Consider the following 8,266-nt stretch of genomic DNA (forward strand, 5'->3'; position numbering starts at 1 on the left):
GAAATAGAGCTGCTCGGTTCGATTCGATTTTTCACTCATTTCTGTTCGATTTGGTTTCTAAAATTTAAAATTTGATTTTTATAATTTAATTCGGTTCTGTTCGAACTGAATGCTCACCCCTAACAGTAATCAAGTAGAAAAATTTCCGATTAAAACATAAAATATTATTTAGCAGATAAAATTTTAAAATTTAATTATATTTTGGATATATAATTATTTTAAAATTAGTTTCAATAATATATATAAATATATTTAAAATTATTATTAAAAAGCATCTTAAAATTTTTATGCATTAATCAGCTTTTGAAGTCTCCTAATTTTTTTTTTCAAGATTTTCAAGAATTTATAAAATAATAAAAAAAATAGTAAGAAACATTTTTAAACTTTTCAAGAGTTTTTTTAATAGTAATATAGAGAAATTTGGTGTACAAAACAATAAAAACTAGCGATTGCATTTACATTATCAAATATTTAATATATAATAATGGGAAAAGTTAAACCAAGAAGCACTAGTGGTCTAGTGGTAGAATAGTACCCTGCCACGGTACAGACCCGGGTTCGATTCCCGGCTGGTGCAATTAATGGGTAGAGCAGGGAAGAATTCTGCGCACTTCTAATGGATGGGTCCATCAGTATCATCTGAATTTCAGATGAGATCAAGCGCAGCTGAGCTCTACCTCTTTTCTTTTCTTTTTAAACATGGGTTGTGCGATTATTCTTTCCCATCTTCTATTTAAGACTCTTAAGAATATAATTTTTTTTAAATCACATGTAATTATGTTTTATAATAATATAAAATATTATTGCATATTAATGATGTATATAGTTTAATTTAAGGCCAATTAATAGTAATAATTTAATATTTATTATTTATTTATTATAATATATAGAATAAATATAAAATTTATAATAAAAAATATTTAATTGTTAAGTTTAATTATAAAAAAAAGATAATAGTAATATTAGTTAAAAAAGTAAATTAATTAGTTCATAAAAAAATGTGTCTAATACTATTCCATGGTAATAGATTTAATATATAAAAATAATGTATATGCTCATCGTTTTAAAATTTTTTTAATTATTAAAATAAATTAAATAAATTATAAATTATATTAGAATTTAAAAATAAAGTAAATTTATTTATTTTTTACTTAGAGACTAAATTTACGCATTTAATAAATTAAGAACTTTTAAATGAATATTATTATTATTAATGCCGATTAAATATAAAAATTCAAAAATTTTGGCTAATTAATAATTATATTCAATTGTTTTAATTTTAAAAAATTGATAACAATTGTATTCAAATCTCACAATTTCATGGTTCATTTTGCTAATCACAACTAAGTGCACTGACTATAAATTTTATTTTTTCTTCTTTTTATTATCAACCACCAATTTATATGAACAAAATTTAAAATCTCCAAATTGATTTTAAGATTTTGGCTATAATTAGCTTGGTTAGGATATATATGTAGTCCAAAATTAATAGAAATTGCAGGCAACTTAATTCCATTTTCAGGAATGGTGAACTAGCTAGCTATTTGAGCAATTGTACTTATTGGCTGCAATATTTTTTAATGGAACACCAATTTATTGTCTCACCTTTTCTGCAGGATTTTGTAGTTAAAAATAATTACCATGCATGATTGTGTGGTAACTCTTGAATGTGAAGCAAAATAAATATTCTCAAACCTTATTTTGAATGACTATCTTAATCTGTCACCTCAAAAATGCCTTAACTCCAAGCTTTACCATCAGCTGCTCTCTTTCTTCACCTCATTATACTTTCACTTCTCAGTTTTGCTACTTCAAAAACTAATGGCTTTAGCCTAGAGCTCATCCACAGTGACTACCCAGAATATCCTCTGTATTCAGGCAATCTTACTGATATATTCTGAAGGAATAAGTAGACTTGTAGAGGTTTCAGGAAATTAAGCACATCGCTTGGATTCAGTTTTGAGTTCCAATTCAACTTATAAACCTGAAACATTCCTTCTCCTTTGTGTCCCAATATTATATCATGTATCTAGTGAAAATATGTCTTGTGACTTCTAGGCATACCCATAATGTGAACCTTGTAAACTTGATTATTTCTTTATCTTTCTGTCCTTTTAACACCTGTTGTATATAAATTTCTGTGGTTGATATTGCCTGATCTTTGATTCAGGACAACAAAGTTAAGAAGCAGTGTGTTAAAAACAATACAATTAATAATCCACAATTGAAACCTTAAGAGTAATCGTTGTAGATGTATTTTTTGGGGTGCTTTTTCAAATTCAACATTTAATAATGTTTTATTTCAGGAACAGCCTTGTTCTACTCCTGCTATTGCTGGAACTTTGCAGGCTGTAATCAATAGTCCTCTATCTGATAGGCCAAAGCAAAAAATTCAAAAAAGCTTCACATGATCTCAGATATATATAAAAAAACATTATCTTGCCATTTAACCAAGAAGCACCAGTGGTCTAGTGGTAGAATAGTACCCTGCCACGGTACAGACCCGGGTTCGATTCCCGGCTGGTGCAATTGGCCAGAGCTATGAGGAATTCTGCGCACTATTGATGGATGGGGTCCATCAGCATCATCTGAACTTCAGATGAAATCAAGCGCAACTGAGCTCTCTCTTATTATTTATTTCAAAACAATTTATAATTTGAAACATACAGTTTCTTAACTTGAAATGTCTGGGTGCCTCTTCTTTTTTTTTTTTTTTCTTTTTTTTTTTTAAGAATGAGAAAATGGTAACTTAAATTTAACACCTATCAAATGAATGTTATATATTTAATAGATAAGTCAAGGTAGGCTCATATTAAATTTCTTATTATTTAAGAATCATATAATATATAAAGAAATATCATTAATTTCAAATTTTAAGTTACACATCCATGGTGTTATAGAATTAGAAATATGAGACACAAAAACAAGGTGGACATTACATCAATTTTATATCATGTTGTAAAGTGATTTATACATACATCAATTTTATATGATAAAATCTCATCAAGATAATTGAAAATTTTAAGCTAATATTGAGATTTAAAAGGTTGCTGTTTTATAAATTCTAATATTCAAATTCTGCTAGGAATTGAACATGCACATCATATAGGTCTATAGCCTAGTTACATGGGAGCGTTAAAAGGGCCATAAAATAATGAATAATTAAATTCTCCGATGATGGAGAACTTAATTAGAATAGGTTGTAATAGTTTTACATATTGACACCGGTAATTAAAAAATTCTCCAAGCTAGGTTTGAGTTTTTTCTTATTTAGATTGTTGAATTGTGTTGGTATCTTCTCCAAGTTTTTTCATTTAACGTCACTGTTAGAATTATAACTCAAAATCCTAATGGGATTTGGAGAGTGATTTTTTCCTAAGTTGAGTGGGAGAAATATTTCTCAATAAGATGAAGGAATATTTTCTATAATAAGTAAAACTCTTATTTTAGTATTATTCTTAAATTGAGTGGGACTCCTAATCAGATAAGAATTGAGAGAATTAACACTATAAACAAAAGAATGATAGAAAAAGTTATTTGGCTTTTGCCCATTGAAGAGAATGGCTTTCAACTCATGGAGTGAGGCTGTCGCCCATTGTAGAGAGGGGCCTTGTCAATTGCTGAGGATCTGCCCATTGATGAGGGGCACTTGCCCATTGCTGTGGAGAGAGGCTTCGGCCTAAGGTGGAGTAAGGACATAGAATTCAAAAAGAAGAAATTCTTGTCTATTGGTGAGAGGAGTCTTTCCCATATAGTTGAAAGCACCATTTGTGGTGTAGTATTGTAATGGTAAATATATTGGGTTATGTCTAGAGGAGACTGAGATGGACTAACTAATATATTTACTATGAGCGATTATGTAGTATGGGTTCTCTTGGGTGTAATTGGGTTGATGGGTAGCATAGCTATGAGCTTGTAATCATGATTTATTTATTGATAATAGTAGAAAATGGCATGTCTGTGGATGTAGTTCTATGTTGAGAGAGTGAACCACGTAAATATTAGTGTTTTGTGTGCTTACTTTATTTCTTTACAGTTTACATGCTTGGTATCAGAGCATGGGGATGATCTTGGTGAGTTTGGTTGAAGGTGGAGCTATTGCGACATGTAGAAAATCGCACATACAATAATGGTGGTGGTGGAGAGTTGAAATTAAGGTAGAGCTCTTGATGTAAAATCAAGATGGTTGATGACGTGAAGATTTTTTGAAGAACAAAGCAAGTTATACCCAAGATGAAGATTGAAGAATTGATGATTTGAAGGGTTCAAGCTCAAGTATGGAGATTTGATGATTTGTTGACACCCAAGAATTTGAAGTATGCAATGGTTGATGGATTTTGACTCAAGGTGGAGATTGTTAGAATTATGACTCAAAATTCTAATGGGATATGGAGAGAGATCTTTTCCTAATTTAAGTGGGAGAAATATTCCTCAATAGGATGGAGGAATATTTCCTATAATGAGTAAAACTCTTATTTTAGTGTTATTTCTAAATTGAGTGGGACTCCTAATCAAATAAGGATTGAGGGAATTAACACTATAAATAGGAGAATGATAGAAAAGGTTATTTGGCTTTTGCCCATTGAAGAAAATGGCTTTCAGCTCATGGAGTGAGGATGTCACCTATTGTAGAGAGGGGCCTTGTCAATTGCTGAGGATTTGCCCATTGATGAGAGGCATTTGCCCATTGCAGTGGAGAGAGGCTTCGGCCTAAGATGGAGTAAGGACATAGAATTCAAAAGGAATGAATTCTTGTCTATTGGTAAGAGGGCTCTTGCCCATATAGTTGAAGGCACCCTTTGTGGTGTAGTATTGTAATAGTAAATATATTGGGTTATGTCTAAAAAAGACTGAGAGGGACTAACTAATATATTTACTATGAGCGGTTATGTAGTATGAGTTCTCTTGGGTGTAATTGGGTTGATGGGTAGCATAGTTATGAGCTTGTAATGATGATTTATTTATTGATGATAGTGGAAAATAGTATGTCCGTGGATGCAGCTCTATGTTGAAAGGGTAAACCACGTAAATATTGGTATTTTGTATGTTTGTTTTATTTCTTTGCAGTTTACATGCTTCCGCAGTGCACAACAGTTACAAGTCTTAAGTTTGGGTAATTTGGGTTAGGTTTATTGATCTTGGATTAGTTTATGAACTTATATTCTCATTTTGAAACTGCAAATGAATTATAGTGAAAAATAATCTAATTCCAAAGTATTAAATATTTTTGATAATTAATTAGAATTTTAGATTTCATAATATATATTTATAATGAAAGATACTATTAAAAACAAGATTAAATATATAAAACAACTTATTAGAATTAACAGTAGCCTTTTCTGGAATCCTAATGAGCCAGAAAATCCAATACTCTTCTGGATGGAAATGTAAGCCTGAGGGAAGATGCGAAGGCTATAGTTGTGGTTGATGGAGGAAAATCCATGATTTTCTGACATTATAGTTCATGAATTAAGGGAAATCATATATTTCCTTTATTGTATTATCATGTACAAAGTCAAACCATATTTTTTTTGTATAGGATCCTTAATTTTAGCCTTTAGCATTAATACTCTGCACTATATATATGTAACACTTTTTTGACAATAATATCATCAAAGAGTATTCTCAAATTCTTTATGGTATCAGAGCGGGTTAGAACCTAGCTAATTATTCTTTAGAATGTAAGAGGGAAATACAAACTAGGAGGATTTGGTATCAGTTGCTGCAACATCACAAAGTGCAGCGATTGATCCCAAATCTCCATACTTTTTGGCTCCTTCTGATAATCCAGGACTAGTTTTCATCACAAATCATCTCAAAGAAAATGGTGAAAATTATTTTACATGGCGAAGGAGTATGTTGAACACACTCGCCACAAAGAACAAGGCAGGTTTTGTAAATGGAAAATTTGAGAAACCGGATACTAATTCCCTAAATTTTGAACCATGGGTACAATGCAATGCAATTGTGTTATCATGGATCACAAATGCATTAGATAAAGAACTACAAAGTGGCGCTGCACATGCAGAAACTGCAAGTGAAGTATGGGCTGCTTGCAAGAAAGATTTACACAAGGACTGGCACCAAGGGTGTATGAATTAAAACGTGCAATTGCACTGTTACAGCAGGAGAAGACTCTCATTCCAACTTATTATGGAAGAATGAAGGCTGTTTGGAATGAGTTACAAGCACTCAACCCTGTACCCACCTGCACTTATGGGGCTACTAAGAAAACGCAATCCATGCGTGAAGAAGAGAAAGTCTTTGATTTTCGCATGAGCTTGGATGAAAACTTCAGTGTTGTTCGATCCCAAATCTTGAGCATTGATCCTTTGCTTACTTTGGGCCAAGCTTATGCTCTCGCAGCCCAAAAAGAAAAACAAACGAATTTTACTGCAGATCGCACACCTGTGATTGAATCAACCACGCTGCTCGCACGTGGAGATTCAAATGGAAGACAAAACATTAACGGTGCAGCAAATGGTGGACGAAGGATAGATAAGGGGCGTTGTAGTCATTGTGGGAAGGAAATCACAGTCATGATAATTGTTTTGAAATCATCGGTTACCCAGAACATTGGCAGAAGAAAACATGCTACTCAGGAGGCCGTGCTCATAATGAATCAGTATCTCATGGTCAAGGGGGTGGGTCTTTGACCTCTCAAACAACGATGGCCAGTTCTGGATTTGCAGGAACCATTGATAGTGTGGCTCCACAACTTCACCCATACCAGGACACTCGATTAAACAACATCAATAGTTGTTGGCTCTCCTTGGTAGTGACAACTCTACCTCTCCTTCTGCAAATCTGGTGAACAATTTTTTTGGTAAGAAGTTTAAACCTTGGGTTATCGATACAGGCACAACGGATCATTTTTCTTGTAATATTGATCAGTTATCTACTCTTATTATGCATCCTAATATTCCACCAATGCAAATTCCTAATGGTGATTTGGTCCAAGTTAATGCTTTAGGGACTGTCTACTTGGATAAGAATCTTGTGCTAAAGAATGTTCTTGGAGTACCGAATTTCTGTTTTAACTTGATGTCAGTAAGTAAGTTGACAAAGGACTTAAATTGTACAGTAAACTTTTAGCCTGATCTTTGTGTTATACAGGACTTACCATCGATGAAGCCGATTGGAATGGGTAGAATGCGCGATGGGCTGTATTATTTGGAAACAAGAGAAGAGGGCAAGGCATTAATGGCTCAATGTTCGCAAAAGTCTAGCTTATGGCATCCACAATTCGGGCATCTTCCAATGGATCGTCTTTCTCTTGTTCCAACTATATTTACTACTCATGATGATAAGAAAGGAAATTTTTGTGATGCTTGCTGTAAAGTGAAACAAACTCATTTGCCTTTTCCTCTACATATCAATAAATCATCACATGTTTTTTATTTAATTCACTGTGATATCTGGGGACCATATAAAGTTGCATCTATGACACATGCTCACTATTTTTTAACTATCGTTGATGATCATAGTAGGGCAACTTGGATTTTTCTGATGAAATTTAAATCTGAGACATGTGGTTATCTACTTTATTTTTTTAGATGGGTGCAGACATAGTTTAACACTACAATAAAAGCCATTCGCACAGATAATGGACTTGAATTTCAACATTGTGAACTTTTGGCTTATTACATGAAGCACGGTATTGAGAGACAGTCTAGTTATTCTCACACTCCACAACAAAATGGGGTTGTCGAGCCCAAGCATCGACATTTATTAGAAGTTGCTCGAGCTTTACGATTTCAGGCCAATTTACCTATTAAATTTTAGGGAGAATGTGTACTCACAACAGCCTATTTGATTAACCGGATGCCACTTTTCGTACTAAATAACAAAACACCATATGAGATGTTGTTTAGAAAATTGCCAACCGATGATCATTTGCCTACTCTTGGGTATTTATGCTATGCTCATGCTAATAATAAACCTCTTGATAAATTTGCACCACAATCCCATCCTGGTATTTTTCTTGGCTATCCACATGGACAGAAGGGTTATAAGATTTTTGATCTTGAAAGCAAGAGCATTTATGTGTCTCGTGATGTGAACTTTTTTAGGAAATATTTCCTTTTACTAATAACATAGCAGCAGCTTCTCCTAGTTCAGATTTGAATTTTGTGGACAGCAGCATGTTTCTTAGATCAGATTAAGCTTTACTTAGTCCTCTTGAGTCATCACCGGTTTTGCATCACTCAAATTCCTCTCAAGTTGACCAACTAGATATGGGTCCCATTTCTAATTTTGGACCAAT

The 8,266-nt window shown here is 32.8% G+C and overlaps 4 non-coding genes across 4 annotated transcripts; all 4 read left to right on the forward strand.

Moving 5' to 3' along the window:
* Positions 1-506: 506 nt before the first annotated feature.
* On the forward strand, positions 507-577 carry TRNAG-GCC (transfer RNA glycine (anticodon GCC)). Its single transcript has one exon. It is a non-coding gene; the product is annotated as a tRNA-Gly (tRNA).
* An 11-nt stretch (positions 578-588) lies between these two features.
* LOC131179803 (small nucleolar RNA snoR114) lies at positions 589-674 on the forward strand. The gene has a single exon (XR_009148689.1). It is a non-coding gene; the product is annotated as a small nucleolar RNA snoR114 (small nucleolar RNA).
* Positions 675-2,457: 1,783 nt separating this feature from the next.
* TRNAG-GCC (transfer RNA glycine (anticodon GCC)) lies at positions 2,458-2,528 on the forward strand. Its single transcript has one exon. It is a non-coding gene; the product is annotated as a tRNA-Gly (tRNA).
* Positions 2,529-2,536: 8 nt separating this feature from the next.
* Positions 2,537-2,623, forward strand: LOC131179802 (small nucleolar RNA snoR114). The gene has a single exon (XR_009148688.1). It is a non-coding gene; the product is annotated as a small nucleolar RNA snoR114 (small nucleolar RNA).
* Positions 2,624-8,266: the final 5,643 nt, after the last annotated feature.

Source organism: Hevea brasiliensis, chromosome 4, assembly GCF_030052815.1.
Source record: "Hevea brasiliensis isolate MT/VB/25A 57/8 chromosome 4, ASM3005281v1, whole genome shotgun sequence".
NCBI classification, from domain to species: domain Eukaryota; kingdom Viridiplantae; phylum Streptophyta; class Magnoliopsida; order Malpighiales; family Euphorbiaceae; genus Hevea; species Hevea brasiliensis.